The sequence below is a fragment of the Helianthus annuus genome, chromosome 5 (genome assembly GCF_002127325.2).
Source record: "Helianthus annuus cultivar XRQ/B chromosome 5, HanXRQr2.0-SUNRISE, whole genome shotgun sequence".
NCBI lineage: Eukaryota > Viridiplantae > Streptophyta > Magnoliopsida > Asterales > Asteraceae > Helianthus > Helianthus annuus.
Genome location: NC_035437.2, coordinates 20,277,279 through 20,301,038, shown reverse-complemented (window position 1 = coordinate 20,301,038; position 23,760 = coordinate 20,277,279). Strand labels below are relative to the sequence as shown.

The 23,760-nt window shown below is 34.9% G+C and overlaps 1 long non-coding RNA gene and 1 pseudogene across 2 annotated transcripts; one reads left to right on the top strand and one right to left on the bottom strand.

Moving 5' to 3' along the window:
• Positions 1 to 8,927: 8,927 nt before the first annotated feature.
• Positions 8,928 to 10,307, bottom strand: LOC110938615 (annotated as a pseudogene).
• Positions 10,308 to 19,208: 8,901 nt separating this feature from the next.
• Positions 19,209 to 22,631, top strand: LOC110940118. 2 transcript variants are annotated; one of them, XR_002592834.2, is made up of 8 exons: positions 19,209 to 19,619; positions 19,721 to 19,806; positions 19,921 to 20,052; positions 20,251 to 20,575; positions 20,660 to 20,954; positions 21,342 to 21,594; positions 22,012 to 22,099; positions 22,230 to 22,631. It is a non-coding gene; the product is annotated as an uncharacterized LOC110940118 (long non-coding RNA). The 2 variants fall into 2 exon arrangements; XR_002592833.2 differs by having other exon boundaries at positions 19,210 to 19,619; positions 19,694 to 19,806.
• The last annotated feature ends 1,129 nt before the right edge of the window (positions 22,632 to 23,760 follow it).

Sequence of the window (23,760 nt, the reverse complement as noted above, 5' to 3'; positions counted from 1 at the left end):
GCCCAAATAAAATTATATTTCTAGATGAATTAGTGACAGACAAAGAAGAATCTATAGATGAGAGGAGCAAAGGAGGTATATTACAACAAATGAGAGGGCAAACTCTTTATCATTATATGTACAGGAGATAAGACAATATTAATGCTTCTGATGGCACCTAAATGCATTTGATTACATCTTTAATGGCCGTTGTTAGTATTGTTTATCGACTATTATTTCTCAATCAAAGTAATTTCTAACAATCTGTTCACATGAAAGATATTAATAAGCAAAAGATATCATTGACACAAACATGAAAGATATTAATAAGCAAAAGATATGTTGACACAATATTTGTAATATAACTAGTTGGATGCTCCGCCTGCGTTGCGGGGCGCTAAGCTGAATATTTCTTAGTTTAATAAAATGTACGCATGTATTTTAGTTACTTGTGCATACTACTTGTTATGGGTCATTTTCTGAACATATATCCTGACTAATATTCTGCTTTTGGTTGTTTACTTGTGATCAGGATACCGGATCAGGATATTGGTAACATCCTGGTACGATATCCTGGTATTGACTGAATTAATCACGTGCAGATTAGGAGGTGCAAGTCTCCAACGTTCAAGAAGACTTCTTCCCCCAAGACTCGGGCAAATAAGTTGAAATAAAGACGTTGAACCCGAAAGACCAGGACTGTAACGTTTACTTGGGAATATTCGAAGCATCCCGATTTATTAGGATAGTTATTTGTTTTCGTTTAACAATAAATAGCATGATCGGATCAGATTAAGGCACTCACTTTCATTTGCACACTTTGCTCTCTAGCTACTAGCAACCACTACACACAAACACTTGTATTCAAATCTCAATGTAACACTTAGTTGATCCGCATTATATCCTGCACTGTATCCTGATATTTGAAGCAATAGAAGAACATGGCAGCTGCGATTGTCAGCTCCCGAGGTTTTATGCCGACTATCTAGATTGATCAAGGGTTTTCCTCGTACATCTCGTGTCACCCTTTACATTTTTGCTCATTGTTTGATCATAGATACAACTCTGTATCCTGAGCCGTATCTTGAACCTGTTTTTACAAGCAACTTAACTTAAATATTTTCAACACATATTTCTAGCGCACTACCCCACCTAACTAATTTGATCACTAAATTGCTTCGGTAATTTTTGACCAAAACAATTTGGCGCCCACCGTGGGGCGAGTGGTGCTATTTCTACTAAAAGCTTTTGTAAAATCGTTAATCAGTTTTCTATTTTCAAAACTTTTTGCCACATTATTTTCAATGGCCTAGAGATCAAACATAAGCTCTTCCACCATATCTGCTACAACCTCTGCAACAATTAGTTAGGTGCTTCCACCACCTCCTCCGAGATCTCAAGCCTCTTCCCAAGAAACTGAAATTCACGTGGCTTGGGATGTTATTCCCACTCGCAATGTCCAGGGATCCGGTCCTGTTTTAGCTTCTAATGAGGAAATTCTAAATTTGTTTGGTAGTGTACAGGAACAGATGAGACAGCAGCAGGAAACTAATCAGATGCTGATGAGAGAGATACAACTTTTGAAATCAAGCTCGCGAAGGCCTGCTAAAGATACTATCACTCCCTTGCAACCCAGGGCTTTGAACTTCAGTTCTGCAGTTTACACTGAGGATAACCGAGGAAATATTGTGCCCAGCCATCCCTAGAATCTTACTCCTGAGATACCCTCTTCGGTTAGAGTGTCAACTGTGAGGAGCTCAGGATATGCTTCAGGATATGGCCAAAATCCTCAGATTGGTAATGTGTCTAATAATAATAATACTCTTGCCACTAACAGTGTTGGATATTTGCAGGATACAGGTGTGACATCAGCATTATCTAGGGAGCTTCAGAAGCTAAAGGACATGATATCCAGTGTGCCTGGGGTGGTCCAGCCAATTCCAGAAGTATCTCAGGACAGTCACAGAATATCCCGGTTTGCGCATCCTATCTGTGATGCTGAAATCTCTTAAAAAGATTTCAGACCCCCAACATGAAGCTCTACGACGGAAGCACGGATCCTGAGGAGCATATTGCCTAGTATAGGGAAAGTATGGAAATCAACCCTATCCCTCCGGATCTTAAGGAAGCATGCCTGTGCAAGGGTTTTGGTTCTACCTTAACAGGATCAGCCTCACTCAATTACTTCATTCGCTCACTTGGTTAATTTATTTAATAGTCAATTTTCTTGCAGTCGAAGTTTTGAGAAACTAACCAGTGATCTTTACAGGATAACTCAAGAACCTCAGGAATCCTTGAGGGATTATGTGAATAAGTTTAGCCGGGAATCCTTAGATATCCCGCATCTTGATGTTGCAACAGCTGTGCAGGCCTTCAAGATGGGGTTGCAAAAAGATTCTCAATTTTACCAGGATCTTGTAATGAGTCCCTGCATGAATCTGGATGAAGCTCGTAACAAGGCATTGAGATACATCCGGCTGGAGGATGATAAAAAGATGCAAGAAAGAATGAATTCGTCCACAACCTATGAATCAACCAACAGGAAATCAGAATCCTCGTATAAACCGTATCGCTCAAAGCCATATGGCAGAAATGATAGCAAAAAAGTCAATGCTGTTGAAGATGAGGATCCCGAGGAGTATCCTGAGTTATCTTAATATTGTTTTTCTGTTAATATACCTGAATTGATGTATGCTATGCAGGGTTTAAGAGACAAAGCCAGATGGCCTCGGAAGAATCAACAAAGAGCTGATTGGAAGGATAAGTCTAAATGGTGTGCCTTCCACGAGGATTTCGGACATGTCACTGAGGATTGCATTGCTCCAAGGAAAGAGATAAGCTACCTGCTGAGTAAGGGATATCTAAAGGATCTGCTGGGAAGAAAGAAGAATAAAGGACAGGATCCTGAGAAGGATCCTGAACGAGCGGCTCACCCCCGACAAATGCCAAAATAATTAACTTCATTTCGGGAGGATCCGACATTTGCGGGACTTCATATTCCGCAGCCAAGAGACATGTAAAGGAAGCTAAGGCAGAAAGAGGAGAAAAGCCGACCAGAATGACGACCCTCACAACTGACAAAGTGATCACTTTTGATAGTGATGACAGGGATACTGTTCAGGATCCTCACCATGATGCCCTATTAATTACATTATATGTCGCTAACCATTTTGTGCCCAGGATATTGGTAGATAACGGCAGTTCCGTCAACATAATTCAGCTAGAGACATTGAAAAGAATGAATGTATCCCCAATGGATATTGGTGGATGCCCCGCCTGCGTTGCGGGGCGCTAAGCTGAATATTGCTTAGTTTAATAAAATGTACGCATGTATTTTAGTTACTTGTGCATACTACTTATTATGGGTCATTTTCTGAACATATATCCTGACTAATATTCTGCTTTTGGTTGTTTACTTGTGATCAGGATACCGGATCAGGATATTGGTAACATCCTGGTACGATATCCTGGTATTGACTGAATTAATCACGTGCAGATTAGGAGGTGCAAGTCTCCAACGTTCAAGAAGACTTCTTCCCCCAAGACTCGGGCAAATCAGTTGAAATAAAGACGTTGAACCCGAAAGACCAGGACTGTAACGTTTACTCGGGAATATTCGAAGCATCCCGGTTTATTAGGATAGTTAGTTGTTTTCGTTTAACTATAAATAACATGATCGGATCAGATTAAGGCACTCACTTTCATTTGCACACTTTGCTCTCTAGCTACTAGCAACCACTACACACAAACACTTGTATTCAAATCTCATTGTAACACTTAGTTGATCCGCATCATATCCTGCACTGTATCCTGATATTTGAAGCAATAGAAGAACAAGGCAGCTGCGATTGTCAGCTCCCGAGGTTTTATGCCGGCGATCTAGATTGATCAAGGGCTTTCCTCGTACATCTCGTGTCACCCTTTACATTTTTGCTTATTGTTTGATCATAGATACAGCTCTGTATCCTGAGCCGTATCTTGAACCTATTTTTACAAGCAACTTAACTTAAATATTTTCAACACATATTTCTAGCACACTACCTCACCTAACTAATTTGATCACTAAATTGCTTCGGTAATTTTTGACCAAAACACTACTCATAACACGATCTCAAAAAAATTATATCGACTCAACCAATTAAACCAAAACACTGCCATAGTTTTGCTAAAAAAGATGGCAAGCCTGAGCTGAGGGCAAAATAGTAAATTGTTGTAAACAATGAGCGAGTGTCAGACATCTGCTTGACAAAAAAGTTAGATTGAGTAAACCAAGTAAAATAAAAACTACTATAGTTTTGAAAAAAAAAAATTAAAACGATGGCAAGACTCCAGATTTTAACTGAGGACAAAATCATAAGTTTTGAACGGGGCAAAAGAGGACAAACTTATAATTTTAAACTAAGGGTAAATTCGTAATTTTTAGCTGGGGGCAAAACAAAAAATTTTGTTTTAAACGAGGAGGAAATCATAGTTTTGAACTAAGGGCGAAATCGTAATTTTTAGCTGGGGACAAAAGCATAAATTTATTTTGAACTGAGGGTGAAATCGTATTTTTTGAAAGGGGCAATTATAATCATATTATATTATACTAACATTAATTAAATTAAAATTAAAAATGGAAAAAAATAGGGCAGCCGCCCATTTTCCACCAATGGAGTGGCAGAACTATTGCCGCCATGGTGTGTATGTGCGTCTACTATATTATAATTAAGGGTGTAAATAAGCCAACCCAAACCCCTAAAGTCGATCAGGGTTGATCTCGAGCTTGTTCAAATTATGTGAGCTTGAGCTTGGCTCATCACTAGGTTTTTAACCTCAGGCTCGACTCTTATTTTTTAATAATCAATTTACCTACATTTCTAAGTATTTTAATATGACTTATTTTATATATTTATTAATTGTACTTTTATATGTAACATAATATATTATTTAATCATTTTTATATTTATAGTAACTTTATATATAATAATAACTACTATGTAAGTGTATATATATATATATATATATATATATATATATATATATATATTATATATCAGATAAACGTTATATAAAGTAAAAGGCTTGTTTAGGCTTGTGAGTTGGCTCGATCTTAACAAGTGAAGCTTGGGCGAAGCCTGTTTATTAAACGATCTTGTTTTTATGGCTTGGGCTCGGACTCGTGATCGTTTAAGCTCGGCTCGGTTCGAGCTTTTAGTGAGCCGAGCTCGAATAGCTCATGAGCGGCTTGGCTTGTTTACACTCCGTTATTATAATACATATAAGAAAGACCAAATTGTAATTGTACGTATTTTTAAGAATTTAAGTATCCAACTTTTAAAACATATGGTACAATGATTTAAAATGTATTATTGACTTTTAAACCAACTACCTCCTATGATTTTAAACGGCCAAAACTTTTTATAGTGTAATACTCATTTTTTTATTTCATCATAAAATGAGCATTTGAATTTAACTATAGTATCGTTATAGTTTTTTCTTTTTTAATTTAAAGAAAAACTAAGATGTTAGATTGATTAGTAGTGTTTGTATTTCATGTCGCATCTGGCATACACCTTATTCTATAGGTACACATAGATCGAGCGTCCATTTGATATTGGTATTTTCATAATACGTGGGGTAGTTTAACATACAATTTTTTTATACATTTACCATGTAAATATCTGTACATAATAAAAGGATGCTAGTAATTTAACTCAAAATCCACAAACATATAAATTCATAGGTAGCTTTAAATAAATACCCAATTTTAAAATATATCCAACTAGGTTAGAACCCCGTGTATTACACGGGTTGAATAAATGTAATTTTATATACTAAATTAAAACAATTATTCTTTAAAAATCTCGTTTATTACACGGGTTGAACAAATGTAATTTTATATATTAAATGATAAAAAAATTATATCTCTAAGAAACTCATGTATTGTACTGAATAAATGTAATTTTATATACCAAATAATAAAAACCCGTGTATTGTACGGGTTGAATAAATCTAATTATATATACTAAATAATAAAAAAAGTTATATCTTTAAAAACACGGTGTATTACACATGTTAAATAAATGTAATTTTGTAACCTTGTATATTACATGGGTTAGATAAATGTAATTTTATAAACTAAATAATAAAAAAATATATCTTTATAAACCCCGTGTATTATACAGGTTGAATAAATCTAATTATATATACTAAATCATCATCATCATCATCATACTCAATAAATCCTACAAATAGCAAAAGCTAAGGTAGGGTCTGAGAAGAGTAAGATGTAAAGGCTGCTTTCAGTAAAACCCTGACTTGATAGTAGTTTTGCATCAAGCTTTGGACATAAGGCACATAACACTTAGCAATCGGGACAAAGACCGATTAGTGCATGTTCCCTTTTGTCTTTCTACTATCAACGCCACCACATGATGATGATGCATGATTAACCGTCTGCCGCTTTTAACGTTATTTTCACAAATTTAGTGAAATAACGTTAAAATTAGTGCAATTTCACTTTTGCCCTCCGAGCGTCCACACATATATACATTATTAAAAGTTTGATTAGATTATATATGAAATTAAGTGTATAACAAAAAGTCTTTATAAAGTTCACGTAGAATTAATTGGAATCCTTTATTAAAAGTATGTTAGATTATATATGGGCTTATACGTGTGAGTAATTGTGATTATTGAATGGCTGAATTTTGAGGACACATTTAAAAAAAATTGAAAAGAAGTCTCAAACCAACAACAAATTACAAGAAAAGAGATACAAAACTTGTAATTTAGAAAGATCTCATTATCTCGTTGATCAAAAGATTGTGACTAATTTGAAACCTTAAATCGTGTAGCATCATGTAGACTTATACAATAGAATTTGAATATCCTGCAAGAAAAAAAAACATATACATTATTTTGATTTGAGGATAGTACGTAGAAGCCTTTCAGAAAATAAGAATATTTTTTTTTTCATATTGATAAGGGTAAACTAAATAAAAAAGTGTTAAATTTTCTTTTATTATAGATTATAGATTATAGATATAGATTATAGATTAATGGTCCTATGAAAGGAGTGAGAAAAATTAAGTAAATACAATGGATGAGTTAAATAGATGTTAATATTGATTAAAATTTTATATAAAAAACCGTTAAAAATCACCACATCACAACCAAAACTTTGTTGAAACTTTGTCATTGTGGATAAAATTCTAAAATTTGAACAATAAAAAAAAGTAAGAAAGTTGAACAAAAAAGGTGTGGAAGATGTTAAAGTTGTCAAACATAAAGGGACTGTTAGTCTGTTAGCACATTGTGTATAACATTAAAACGCATGGTCGTGCCTTATGTTATATAAATTTTGTTTAAATCTAATAATGAAAACCTTTTGGTTAGCGACATGTTTAGATTAGGTTTTTTTATTTTATTTATTTTTATTTTCTTATCTTAAACAAATTACATTTTCTAAATATTTTGGCCGTGATCGTAAATATATTAGCTTTTCTAAATTCCTAGGCCGCCATGTGACGTTAATGTCACCATCGTCAACGTCTCATTCTTTACTCTGAAGTTGACTATTATCAATTTTGTCGGCGTAACACCCGTGACACCGACTTTACGTTAATCTTTGTAACAGTCTAAAGTTTTTCTTTAGTGTTATGTCTCGTTTACACCGCAATGTGCGAGACATAACATTTTTCCATATTCGTGCCTAATCACATTAAGGGTATACGGTGTCGACTCGGTAAAGGTCTTCGACACCGATCGGTGACCACCGCCACAATTGTTACCGATCAAGTTTAACGATTTTGGGGGCGAAATCGGTGAACGTTCACCGAATCGGTGAGGGTGAAGGAAAGGGGGAGAGAGGGGGTGTGTGGTGGGGTCCAATTCTTCTCAACCAATCACATATTTTTTTAAATAGTTTACCTATTCCAAAGTGTCTAACCACCGCCAACATTTTTTTAGCAAAAGGTAAACAATTGACATGGCGCTATGTGATTAGATGATTTGAGAATTTACCTATTTTAAAGTGTCTAACCACTCCCTACAACCTAATATCACCAACTAACACATGCAACAAATTCATAAACGCGCTGCAATGCACACAAACATAAAAAAATCCAGTTGAAACTTAAAAAGCAAATATACTACATGCCAGAAGCACATATTCCACGTGTAGGGCTGGGAGTCATCATATTTCAAGTGGGCCAATATTTCATATCCACGTAAAACTACATTTATGCCCTCTATCTGCTTAAATGTGGTACTTTCTCCTCATATATGAAGATAAAAACCGTTACCAGTAACGCCAAAAGTCGATATCGAATTGGTACTTAAGATCTTTCGGTTAAGGAAATTCGGTACCGGTACCCAGTACCATTTGCTCATCTCTGACCATGGGTTTCATACGAACAATATCATTACCATACAACTTTTTGGTTGATTTCTTTTCGTGTTTTTTTTCTAAATTTTCTTTTTATTCTTGTTAGCGGTTCTGTGAGTAACGCGTTCGTAGTTATTTTAAAACACATGTAAACACAAACTAAATAACAAAAGAAGCTCGCCGCAATGCGGCAACGTCATAAACCTAGTTATATGAAACAAGTTACTGCTTTGGGCCTCTAAAGATTTAGGGCCCATTTTAAAGACATGTATGTAGAATTGTAGATGACTGTTTTGCTGCCTGTCTAAAAGAATAATCAAATTAAACCATCTAATCTAACTGTTTGATTCTCTTAACATAAAATACATTTTCAAGATAAAACAAATTTTATTAAATATCAACCCAAGAAATTTAAATATTTTATTTTGAACAACATGAGAACACACAACATTACTAAATCACAATAACAAAAAACATTTACTAAACAAGAACATAATAACTCTCAATGTATCAAACATCCAACATTATGCCATTGCAGGCATATCTTTCAACCATGAGTCCAATGGTTTCCCAATAGATTACACAATGAACCCAATCTCCCTTAGTTTCTGTGGATCCACCACATTTCTTCCATCGAACAAAAATGCCGGTTTCGGCATGTTATCATAGATCTTCTTGTAATCAAGGTTCTTGAACTCGACCCACTCGGTCAGTATACATAGCCCGTGAGCACCCTTAGCCGCCTCGTACGCATCCCAAACCACACTCACCGACTTAACCGAGCTCGGGCTCCTGGGCTGCAAGTGCACCGGGTGGTCCCAGTCAAACTTGTCCATAGAAAGATCTCTCTGGATCTGTTCTTCAGTCACTTGTGGATCATAAATGCTCAAATGGGCCTTATCCCCTAACAATCCTTTGCAAACATCAATAGCGAGGGTTTCGCGTGTGTCGCCAGTGTCTTTCTTGAATGCAAACCCGAAAACCGCAATATTTTTGCCCGAAACGGTGTTGAACATCGAAGAAACAATCCTGTTGACGAATCGGGTCTTTTGGTAGTCATTGACTTTGATCACTTGTTTCCAGTAGTTAGCGACTTCAGGTAACCCATTGCATTCGCAAATGTAGACGAGGTTAAGGATATCTTTCTGGAAACAAGATCCACTGAACCCCACACTGGCGTTCAGGAATTTGTGTCCGATTCTTGTATCCTTTCCCACTGCGTGGGACACTTGTGCCACGTCAGCGCCTGTAGCTTCACAGAGCGCTGACATGGCATTAACAGAGGAGATCCTCTGTGCCAAAAATGCATTGGCGGCAAGTCTGGACAACTCAGCCGACCAAAGATTAGTGCACAAGATCCGCTCCTCGGGCACTCAATGGGCGTAAACATCTTTTAATGCCTTAATCGCCCTTTTACCGTCAGGGGTTTCTCTCCCTCCGATCAACACGCGGTCAGGGGCAAAAAGGTCTTCTATCGCGGTCCCTTCGGCTAGAAACTCCGGGTTCGACAAGATCTGGTATTTCACCCCCTTACTATTGTGGGTCAGGATCTTTTCTATAGCCTCTGCTGTTTTCACAGGAACCGTCGATTTCTCGACCACAATCTTATCAGATTTCGACACATCAGCGATCATACGAGCAGCGCTTTCCCAGTACGTGAGATCCGCGGCTTTCCCGGCGTGTTAACCGAAACAAAGATGATGTCAGCCTCAGCAACATGTTTCTCAACATCAGTGCTGAAGAACAGATTCTTGCCCCTACATGACTTGACCACATCGTCGAGCCCGGGCTCGTAGATCGGGAGGTGGTCGCTGTTCCACGCAGCGATCCGAGAGACCGAGATATCGACCACGGCTACCTCGATGATTGCCGGACACTTGAGGGCAATAACTGCCATTGTTGGACCTCCAACATAACCAGCTCCAATGCAACAAATCTTCACCATTTTTAACTAATTCACCCTGCATATATCAAAAAGATCATTTTTTTGTTAAAACCCAACATACATTTCGTCATGGGTATGCCACAAAGTTCTAAATTTACATAAAAAGATTTGACTTTTGTTTTATTTTTAAAAATCCAAGATCAGCATTGAACATACAATAAGATATATACAACTTACAACACCCCATATCTTGAAAAATTTATGTATATACAGATAAAGGGGATGGTTCAAATGAAAACCACTTTTATTGTGAAAACTCGAAAACTAACTAAAAAAAGCCTAAAAAAACCTAAAAAACATACAAAATTTTTTTTTTTTTTACAATTTTTTTTAGAAAAATCGCTACTTTTTATATATGGAAAAAAAATTTCAAAAAAAAAAAAAAAAATTTGGTTGTACTGCACATGTGCACTAATACGGAAAGCCTAAACCACTTAACCCACCCCCCACCGACACCCCCAAAAACCTAAACCCCCCCCCCCCCCAAAAAAAAAAAAAAAAAACCTAAACCCCCCACCCCCACCCTCCCGAAAACCTAAAACTAAACCCTAAACATAAACCCGAAAAAAACCTAACCCCCCCCCCCCACCCCCACCCCCCAAAAACCTAAACCCCCCCCCCCCCCCCCCCCACACACACACACCCAAAAACCTAATCCTAATCCTAAACCTCCAAAAAAACTAACCCTAAAAGCTAAACTAGAATCAAAAAACTAATTTCAAGCATGTAATGCACATTGTAGTACATGTTATATTGCACATGTGCACATGTGCACTACTATAATAATAGTATTGAAAACAAGACGACACCATAAATCTTTTTTTATGTCATAAAAAATATGCTCGAATATACTTGAATGAAAGATAAGAAAATTTGTGATCTTATGGTGCCATTTTTGTTTTAAAATGATAACGTATGGAGAAATGAGAAATGTTTGAAAAGTTATATATTTTTTGTTCCAATTTTACCCCTCCCTCATTAAAAGTCTTCCCTCCCTCCTTTTTAGTGGGTTTTAGTTAGTTTTCTAGTTTTCACAATAACTAGTGGTTTTCATTTGAACTTTCCCCTACGGATAAAACATACACAAAACTAGCATTTTTAAGTTTTAACCAACTCACCCTGTAAATATCAAAAATATCAAATTTTGTGAACACCCTACTTACATTACATCTTGGGTATGCCACAAAATTCAAAATTTACATAAAAAGGTTGACTTTTTTCTTGATTATTGAAAGTCCAAGATCAGCGTTGAACATAACATAAGGATATATACAACTTACAAGACACCATTTCTTTACTAATTCATGTATATACAGATAAAACATATACAAAACTAGATTCAAAACTAGCATTGAATTGAAATAAAACTAGAAATTCTCATGATACATTTTTATTTGGGTTTACACATAATGTGGCAACTATATATTTTCATGGTTTTCGTATGTTAATTGTACATATACGATCCATTATGTTAAAATTTATTTGCATTTCAACCTTGAGAAACCAAAACTGCAAACAATTTTGTTTATATAAATTAATACTCGAAGTTAATTTTTTCTCTAATGAAAGGCCTCAGGTTTTTAATTCGCTTTGGGCATCCGGAATGATTGAGCCGGCTCTGATCCCAATGTACGAAACATAACACTTTTTCCTATTTGTGCCTAATAACATTAATGTCACCAACGTAACACATTCAACAAATTCATAAACGCGCCGCATTCCACGCAAAGATAAAAAAAATCCAGTTGAAACTTAAAAAGCAAACATACTACATGCCAGAAGCACATATTCCACGTGTAGGGCTGGGAGCCATCATATTTCAAGTGGGCCAATATTTCATATCCAGGTAAAACTACATTTATACCCTTTATCTGCTTAAATGTCGTATAACTCATGCTTCATATATAACTTGTCCAAAACCAATTGTACTTTCTCCTCACAATGAAACTTTGGATTTTAATGTGTATATATAATTTGTATGTGTTATTTTGCATTGTTCACTCTTTAGTCATGTATTACGCATAAATAATCTGCATAACAAAACAAGCATAACAAAATAATCTCGATCGAGCTCGTTCTTGTAATTTACGGTTCGGTCAGATTTATCACTCCTATTATATATAACATTAGTATGTTAAAAAAAAAAAAGTGACAAGAGAGTTCCCATTATCAGTAGTAAGTCTATCATATATATTGTTTGATTAAATATTTACAATAACATATACTAAATCAGCTAATAGTCTGCTGTAACTGTAACTAGTGGTGGAGACTATCCACTAAATCAGCTAATTGTTTGATTAAATACTTACACCATAGCTAAACACATATATATTTATATTAATAATCACCCCCAATACTCCGAGAAATTGTCCGGAAGTTCCAATGTGATAGCTGCCATCAGCAAAAAGATTGCAGAATAACAGAGCGCATAGACATATGATTTCATCCTGGCAAAATACTAGCGAAAACGAACAGGTCCTCTCTCAATACAAAAGGCGGCCCCGGCAATTCCAAGAGTATACATAAACACGTAGAACGACAGCAGATACAAAAGTCTTTTCTTGGGTAGATCAAAGTACTGATCAATACCCAGCAACAATAGATAAAGCCCACATAAAAGTTTAACCTCGTCTCTGAACCTAGTAAGAAATAAAAATTATGCAAGTTAGGGTACTCAACCCCCCAACCCAATATTATTTTGATGGTTGTACTGAAACCTCAAGGTAAGTGAAACATAATATATGTATATATGTCAAGTAAGTGAGTGATTATAAACAAATAGATGTGAACATAAAAACGGTTTCACCAAAGCCATATTGAAACAGCTTAGGGTTTGTAAATCTAGTTTGGAAACTGGTTAAAGGCGAACCAAACTGGATCTTTTTCGCCCCTCAAAAACCGGTTCCAAATCCGTACCAGTTTCACGAATAACCGATTTTGTACCCAAACTGAACCTATTTGGCAAAAAACAACTAAATGTGCACCTCTACAAACATAGTCAAATGTCACCAAATTGAATCATTGCCAAATATGAAGTTTGATGATGAACAAGAACAACACTTACAGTTGATCAACCTCAACAACTCCAGCGGGTTCATCATCTTCATTTCCATGTTCTTCATCATCTTCATTTCCATGTTCTTCAGCAGGTTCATCTTCAACCTCAACTTCAACGGATTCTTCATTGTCTTCAGGTTCTTCAACAGGTTGATCACTAGGTAACAGCGGTGGTGATGGAGCATCTTCTGGAACGTGGATCACAATCTCTGCCATTTCCACTTCCCTTGGAAAAGAAAGATATAAAAGACATTAAACATGCATGCATGAGATAATGTAAAAACTTAGGTTAATGATATGTGTTTACCCTGAATTCATGTTCGGAGAGAGTAGGGAATTCATGTTTGGAGAGCTAGAGAAGAGTGCATAAAAACTTTATGAGTGAAGTGCCTTTATAGTCAAGAAAAGTTGATGTAGAGAGATGATATGGTATGATACGGTCATGTGTACGTCTCCATCCAAATTAATGTATAAAATAGGAAATGAGTTTAGGAGAAAACACTTGAAGTGTGAATAAGATGCTATCAAAACCGAAACACAATAAAATAAATACTTAAAAATAAATTAAATACTTAAATATGGGTTCTACATGTTCATCACAAGTTCATTTTAATATGTATAATAATAATAATAATAGATAAAGCTGAATGAATATTTTAACCAACATAAAAAAAAACAAAATCACGAACACTAACGAGATATATATTCGTGTTTGTTTTTCTTTAATTAAATGAACAAAAGATTGTGTTCATTATGTTTGCTTGTTATTGAATGAACGAATATAAACGAACTTTTCGTCGAACGATTACTAGCGCCTCATCGAAGGTTCTATTCATTTACACGCTTAACCATTAAGCAATATTGGCAAATTAAAAATATAAGCAAGTCAGTAACGGGTTTACTCTTTCATTTTAGAATCCTTTTAGTTGATGATTTTAAGTTAATTAATTGTATTTATTATAAGCTTTTAACCAAAAAATACATTTCGAAATAAACTTCCTTTTCAAAGATACTCAGAGGCATTTAAATGTCTCATTTATTTTACTTTTCATTTAGTATCCATTTAATTGACTCTGATTTTACCTGCTAGTCATTGTCACTTGCAACTCTACTTTAGTTATGTTTATCTTTTAATCCATCTTGTCACTTGCCGGTCTTCTTTAAAAATACTATTAGTATTGTGTTATTTATATTGTCAAGCTTGTAATTTTTAATCATTCTTATTTTTTTATATGTGATTATTTTTTAAAAAAAAATTACGTCATAAAATCCAACGTTTTCTTATTTTTCCAATGAGTATACCATTGATATACTTTTCGAACAAAAAATGAACTGGGTTTTTCTATTGCGTTTTCAACTTTGTGTTTTTTATTGCGTTTTCAACTGTGTTTTATGGTATTTTTCCGAATGTGTTTTTGTGGCGTTTTCAACTAGTTTTTTATGGCGTCTTTCTGAACTAGTTGTTTTTATGGCGTTTTCGACTGGGTTTTTCATAGTGTTTTTCTGAAATGAGTGTTTTACAGCATTTTCAACTGGGTATTTTCATAGCGTTTTTCTAAACTGTGTGTTTTTATGGCGTTTTTTTTTGGACATCCAGTTCATGTCATTTTTTTTATTTCAAAAGTATAGAAATAGTATACTCGTTGAAAGATGATAAAACACTCGATTTTATAGTGTAATTTTTTTTTAAAAAAATAATCACGTATAAAAAAGTTACGGGAGTTTAAAAAAGATGGTGGAATATACATGTAACTTGTATGTGCATGATATTTGGCATGTGAGTGACATGTGAATGAGTTTTTTAACAATATTAACCTTAGTATAAGTATTAACACCACATCTCAACACCAAAATTATTCTTACTATTTTCACACATACTAAGGGATGGAAAACACAAATTGAGTGATAACTCACATCAATACTGTTTGAACAGGTCATCATTTAAGTATGATAAGAAAATTTAAAATTTAAGTTATAACGTGATCCTTTAACTTTAACCACGCTTACCTTTCATGCCTTACATTTGTTTTTTTTTCTTTTTTCTCAACCATCTTTTGACATCTTGATGGTGTGTAACCCCAAGAGATCTATTTAATTGTTATAGGTTTTTGACAGACTAATGGTCACAATTCCCAACTACACAAGAACTTCCCGAACTCATAACCCATGATATATTTTATGCGCACATAACTGATACGATAGATTTCATTCCCAATTATCATACACATTTACCAAGCATGTATTTCTCCCCAAGTATAAATCGTTAAAACAAAAGGGGCCGTGAGACTCGCCTAGTAATATGTGCAAAGCTAGCAAGAAAATAAATAGTCCGACAAAAGAAACCCGACCTACACGTGTCCTAAACCATATAAGACACTAAGGTCTAATGATTGTGTCTACCGAGAAATTGATCATCCAACTTGCTTAGACCGAATGGGATGTTAACCTTTGAAAAACCTTTAACTTAATGGCCCGTTGGTTATTCAAGTCTTTCCATTATATATATTATCAAACAATAAAGATATATATATATATATATATATATATATATATATATATATAATAAACACACTTCCACAAACTCCGAGATCCCATCCCGAAACCTTGTTTAAAAACCCATATCGACACACGTCTTAACTGGTTTAGTAAATATATTTTCAACACATTATATTTATCATTTGGAATACCATTCTGCATCCAACATAAACCGAACTTGAACAATTATTTATATTTATTTTTAAAATAATATATATACTTGTCAAGGCTTAACAAATAGTTTGGAAACTAATTTAACAAAAAATGCTTGTTAAATCACCCACCTTCACCTATGTACACACATATATATAATCACGTATTACCACTTAGCACATAGGATATCCATAAAATATAACTTTCAACGTTTTATCATTACCGAACATGCAATTCATACCCACGACACCAAATAAATATATTGTATCAAGTCAACTATAAACATACATTTATTTACATGCAATTATCCAACAAATTACCACTTTCACATAATTTCAATAAACAATCAACAAGTCGTTTTTCCATAAAATAATATCCAACAACTTTATATATTAGAGGTTATAATATATACATGGCTGGCCCTGGGGTGAGCGGGGAGGACCACCGGCCAGGGTCTGGTATTTCGAGGGGCACGTTCTTTATGAAAAAAACGGGATATGTATATGTAAAATATTTGTTTAATTGGGTACATCCAGAAAAACACCAACATAGGCCCCCTCACAAAACAATTCTTATGGTTTAAATTAGTTATTAACCCCTTTGGCATTATGTTTAGACCTTTAGTGAGCCCAATACCTAATTTCGTTAAGGCCTAAGGGCACATTTTTTTTAGCTCTAACAGGGTACACGAATTCTCAGGTCCGGCTCTGAATATATAGATTTTATATCAAAACACATTCCAAGTGTGTGTATATATATTCCCTTTACCCAAAAAAAAAAGTGTGTGTATATATTCAACAAAATACTTGACTTGGGTAGTTGGGTTTTGTATAAAATTCGTTTTCCACAAAAAAATCATAGATTTTCCACCATTCATATAAATTGAAAAGCATAGTCTATGAAAATACCATTTTCCATCATCAATTCACCGAGTCTTATATTTATCACTAAAATTAACCATTTTAACCCATGATGATCATTCCATGATCATCTAACATAACATCACCCTACCTTAGTGATTTTCATGCATAAACATCGACTTAAACATACTAGATTTACCAATCTCAGCATGCTATGATATCCAACATCACACATCACCCTAATATACATATCTAAGCTTATACATGCAAGTATCATGATCTAAACACCAACAATCAAGTTCCATCACACAACATGTCATTTTTAGGGTTTTCATGAACTTATCAAGATCACAACTTCACCATATCATGCATACATATACACAGCCATACACACATATAACAACACCCATAACTTAGTGAAAATAACCACATAACAACATCCAACAAGTCTAATGATCATCAACAAATAACACACAAAATACCAGTGCTTTTAACCTACTTGAACTTGCGTAAAATAACACATACACACACATCATCATCACGGCTCACAAACACACACACGCTTCCATACACTTCCATTTAAACACTTGATTAGCTTGTTTTAACAAAAACACAATTAACATCTCATTTGGTGAACTATCTTGCACATTATAGACATAATTACAAGACAAACAAACATGAGATTAGATTTTTACCACTAGACAAGTTAGGGAAGATGTCTTAAGTGTGGATGATGGGTTTTTGCTAGTGTTTTGAGGTGTAACTCATTTTTTAAGCTCCAAGACTTCAAATACACCTCAAAAAGTGGATGATCTTAGCTAGATTTATGTGTTTTGTGGTTTAATAGAGGGGGATGAAGGAGGGGATTTGGGAGCCGTAAGTTAGAGAGGGAGAGAAAAGAGAGAATGTCTTGCAAAGTTGTGGGTTCAAATGAGGGTTACAAAGGCCCTATGGTCTTATTTAAACTCATGTAGTGATTACATCACAAACCACAAGACTATGCATGCATATTATGGTTGGTCAAACAAGTAACACACACAATGAGGGGTCTCGGGATCCCTATTTGGCATTTTTAATGTGGCGCATACACTTGGTAGAGGCACACATCTTTTAAATAGAAGTTCTTAGGTTAAATCTGGATTTGCACAATGAAGAAATTCACTTTCAGTTGATATATGATTTAATTGAACTTGTAGGTTCTTTAGGTTTGGAATTTCTGCATTTGAACAAGGAGTAGGTATTCTTTATATATCTTTTTATAGGTATATATTTTTTTTAAGTTGTAACCTAAGATATGTCTAGAAATATTGTTTTTTATTTAAATGAAATTATTATTGTTAATTTAATATTTAAAAAAGATAAAAAAAAATCCATCACTAGTGATGGGCACCCCTACTAAAATTCATCACTAGTGATCGAATCAAGTTCAATAACGTGACGGACAATGATTAGATGTGATGAGTGATAAAAAGTGGAGCACCCCTGTCTAAAATGGGTTAACATGAGCTCTTTAAAAAAAACCTCAAACCGTTACAAAGTTTGTTTACTCTGGAGTGACACAACACACAAAGTGTTAAGACCATCCGTAGTGGGGCGTGATTTTTAAAAAAAAATTGCAAAATAACGCCCCATAACGCCGCTTCCCCCATTACATGGGGCGTTATATTTAAAAATTTTTGAAAAATTTGGTCGCCAGCGTTATTTTAAAAACGCCCACATGCATATGATGTTGAGAATGTGGACTTTGATTGGCCAATGGGGGCTTTACATGTGTAGGCTTCTTTTTTTTTTTTTTTTAAATCCTTTTAAATGATTGGAAGGGCATTATGGGGCATTATACCCACTACACCACTTTTGCTATAATGCCCCCTTGCTGACTAGGACGCCACATGGCGCAAAACGTCCCATGGTGGGGGCATTATAGTGTTCTACCACTACACATGGTCTAAGTAGGAGTGATATGATAGTTGTGAGTAATAACGAACAATACCCAATAATTAGAAGTGATAAAATATAATAATCCAATTTCAATTATTACCCGGTTCATGTTTTTTTGGAACCTTCACTGATTATGCAGAAATGGTTGAAGTTGTCGAGTGAAAAAGATTTTTTTTCAAGAAATTTATTATCAATCTTTAATTAAAGAATTTGCATCAATAAGGCAAGAGAAATAAATTTTATCTAAAAAAGTACACGAGATTGTAAGATTATAAATATATTATGTATCTATATAACTATATAATACATTTCCAATGGACACACAAAAGTAATTTAACACCTATTTTTTAAGATGGCAGATAAAAGTCTTACATAAACCCTATATTTTCACATTTTCCTTCCCAATTTGTCCTCATCTCCTATTACATCTCCGTATATCTACATCAGTTTCTTCATCTGAAGAGTTGCCTTTCAATCTTTGAATCTCTACAGCCACGAATCTCTACAGCCACGTGTTCTGAATTGAAGGCCACATTGAATTTGATTTAGTGTTCCAAATTGAAGGCCGATTGAATATGCTCAGAACATGGTCGCTTCAGATTCTAAGGGAAATTGAATGCGGGCGTTCAAGGCTTGGAACGTTTGGGATTAAAGCTGAAATTGCAATCATATATTCATCACACATTTTTTCTCCACTCCTATGTGAAACCTTCTGACTCTCAAGGTTGAAGATTCAATGTGTGCGGCGGTGGTGGTTGTGTTGGTCGTTCACTGATTCAAGGTACGTAACAATCAATTATCAAAACAGATTTGATGTTTCGAAGTTTAAATTGATTGATTATTACCGCTCCTCAGATAATTCCACCCAAATTCTCCGTTTAGGGTTTAGTTACCTCTCGCTCGGGTGCGTTTTGATGATAATTGCCTTCTGGGAGCACTAAATACACTTATTCATGATAGTGGCTTTGGTATTTTCATCTTTATTTATCTATGCTATTTTTATGTAATCCTACTATTTGTGCCCTAATTGTTATAGGACTGTTACATGATGTGTTGATTGTTTTTCTTGATTTGGAATGCAGGTAGAGGAAAACTTGTGTGTCCTTTTTGTTTAGGTACTGGTTTACCCAAAAATAAAAGGGCTTCTTCTGAGGCTTGATGCCAAAGAGTTGCTGAATAAGATGTATAATGGGTGGTTAGATCCAAACTCAAAGGTCATTTTCCAACTTTTTATACAGTGCTACTGCTTATTTGAATGTTATTTTGCATAAACATGACAACTAGATGCCCCATCAGATTTCTTTACTCACCAAATTATGTTTACTCACTTGATGAAAGTACCCTAAAAGTATAGCTTTAGAAATAAATATACACCTTGTTCCATTTGATAACCGTGAGAATCCTTTTTGCAGTATACTCACGTGACCCAGCCAACACCATGCAATAATGTTAAAATCAAAAACCAGTGGAAGCTATAGATTTGAACCCGAGACCTCTGCTAAGGGAACTCCTTACCACTGTGCCGCCCCCTAGAAGGCTATATATATCGTTGGTCTATTTGACCCTAAAAAGTCAAATTTTACTCTAGGGAATAGCGGTTGCGCGCATTTTATTTTTGATATTATCTCTTTCTTCTTCACATGTAGCATAGGCTCCAAGGTTACTCTTGAATACGGTGTGTAAGCCTGCAAAAACTTGCATATATAGAAGCCACTCTAGATACATTTTTAACTTGAGGTACTGTGAGTCAGTGAATTCAAGTTTCTTCTTGTAAAAACAGTAAGAAGCAACAAACTTTAATATCTTTTATTATGAAAGCAGGATAGGTGAACTGCTGATACTTTTCTAAAAATTTTGAGGACTAGCTTTGGCCTTTGATAGTTCATATGATTCTGCAGTTAAAGAACGAGAATTTGTTGTGATTACATGGTTTTCACATTTTGGGCAATGAATTCACTCATTTAAAGGGACTCCATATGAGAAAAAACTAATCTTTACAAGGGTATTTATGTCCATATAACACTTGCCATTAAAGTGTAGAAGTTTATCCACTTTTGACATGGTTTTCGGTTATCCACTTTTGGTTCTCCTGTGAAAATAGGTCCACCTTGACAAGGTACGTTTCTTTTTACTCATTTGGCCTCTTACTTACCTTAGTCGGTTTCATCGTAGCTGCAAAAAAATATATTTATCCAAGTCCGAATAAAATTTATTTATCTATCCATGATTCTCTTGCCTCACAATCAGTCATTTTTGTCTATTTTATTAAAGGTCTGGGTTACAGTTACTTTCCAAATGCACACTCAATCAATTTTTAAAAATACACTTTTTTGCAAGTTTTGTCCCACAGAAATGAAAAGTTACAATATGCACAAAGTCAACTGCTTTTTCAACGCAAACCAATTTTTCTTATGGAGGTGGTATGAACATACCAATTAGCAAACCATTGGGTAGTTCTGTAATTAGGAATGGGATCATGGGTGTTTCTGATGATGTGTTACAGGGTGGTAATATGGAGTTAGTGGGACCCGGAGTTACGGTAGCGGCAGTTGGGTCGCCTGTGGTTTTGTTCGTGATACATCTTCGGTTTCGTCTTTGCCTAAAGACTACGAATGATTAAGAACCAAGAATTCGCTGCCCGATCACAGGCTTGAAACTGGGTTTTTATAAAGTGCGCCTAAGGCGGCGGCATTGTTCTTGTGGTTGCAAAGAAAGCTCATAGTCTTTTTGTTAGTGGAGCAAGTATAGTTGCCAAGGTGAACTTCAGATTAATTGTTTCTATATTTTCAGTTTCTTTTTTTTTCAATCTATAAATAAAGTCACATATCCTGTCTCTGAACAAACTCTGTACTAGAGGGTGCCAATTTCGACTATTTTATGGATAAATGGGTCGATTTGGGGTATAATTTTTTTCGTTAACGGGTCAAATGGTAAACTTAGAAGATATGGCTAGAATGATAATGGTTGAAACTAAGTCACCCAAATTGTTTGCAAAATGTATGAAACCTCATAGATGCTTTCAGTAAAATTAATTAGATTATTTCCATCCTGACCCGATTATCTAAGAAATTAGTTAGATTATCTAAGAAATTGGTTGTTTATAAAACTCAAAAAATAAAGGATAAGAAGTGTTTCTGGGATGCCCATTCTGACCCGATTATTCGTTAATTCAGGTTACAAGGGACCATGCGTTGCAAAACTATAACTTTGATGAAACTGCTGAAAATATGCATAGAAACTTTGGATCTGGGTATCCCGGAGGTGAGAATTCATCTGTTTCTTTACTTTGAAAAACCTATTAATATCGACAAGCTTTTTCGTTTATTTGGTCTCATTAGTCTTTATATTAACCTACTTGTCGAACGGTTAACAACAACAAATATTTATGTAGATCCCAGCACTAAAGGTTGGTTAGAACATCACAAGCACTCGGTATTTGGTTTCCCATCATTGGTTCGCTTCAGTTGGGATACATGTGAATCCTACTTCAAAGGTGGTGTTGAAGTGTTATCGATTCGCTGCCCGATCACAGTCTTTTACGCTAGGTTTAATATATGTCAAAAAATAGGAACACCTTTTTAGAGTAGTTTATAAAAGTATTTGGGCTAAACATATAGATAAGGCGGTTCAAACCTATGCTCGACCTGCTTACCCATGTGTTTCTTGGTTCGAATCGAAACCTAAATCCCTGCGTCTAATATGAAATAATGAACGGAACAATTTTACTACCTCTCATAAAATATTCATTGAACATGGGTGCCCACCCTTTTATTATTCTTTATTATGTTGACTATGCTCTCTAGCCATTTAAACCGTCATAGAAGCTCATAAAATAAGAGACTATGAACATCGAGATCCCAACACTTGAGGCTTGTTATTTTTCCCTAAATTAATTTCATAGAGAAACTTTTTTTTATTATATGTACAACGTATAGATTCAAAGAAAAATGATCAATGATTGATAATATAATATTTTACTGTCTTTTTTTTTTCATCACTTATTTTCTTAATATTTTAAAAACCTGAATATGCATGTGTTTTGTAAGAAAAAAAGAAATTATTTGAGTATGCTAATGATTCTCTTTTAATTTAAAATTATTACATCTAGAGATACCCAAATATTGCTTTATGAAATGTATTATGTATGCGAGGAAGCAAAAAGTGCGTTTAAACAAGAATTACTATCTATGTGCACACCTTATATTGCATTCTATTTTTTAAATACAATATGTTTTTGTTTAATCCGTGAAGTGAACGTGCGCCAAACTAACATAAGTAGTCGCGACAACACGCGTGCATTTCCACTATATATATACACACACACAACGTATATACGATTTTTTAATGTTTTTAGGTTTGAATTATGTTATCGGCCTATATTGCCGACTCCGCTGCAACGCGCGGGTTCCCCACTAGTTAATATTTAATCTATAGCCATTATAATCATTTACATAATATAGATCAAAATATATAATAACCTATTAAAAAATTAGTTGGTAATTGTTGATGGACCATATTACCCTTATTAACTAATTAGGGTTTCCTCCTGGGTGTTTATATAAGGAGAATTATGTAGAGGTCATAGGGTTACACACTCGATCAGAAAACCTAATCATAACATCATCATCGACCTCCTCTCTCCTATAACCGATTCCCATGTCGGTTTTCTTAGTCACCATCATTAGTCAGCACCCTAAGGAGGAACCAGATCATACTGACACATATGTCGAACACGATGGGATCATCTCTGACTGGATTCTCCACTGCACTGTCTGCTGTAACATGTATGTTTATATGTTTTCCATTATGATTAAACAGAACTGATTCAACATGTGGTATCAAAGCATATGTTGATTAGTCAGTTCTGTTTTCTATCAGTAAATCTGGATTAAAACTGGAAAACAGGTTTTAAAACGATAATT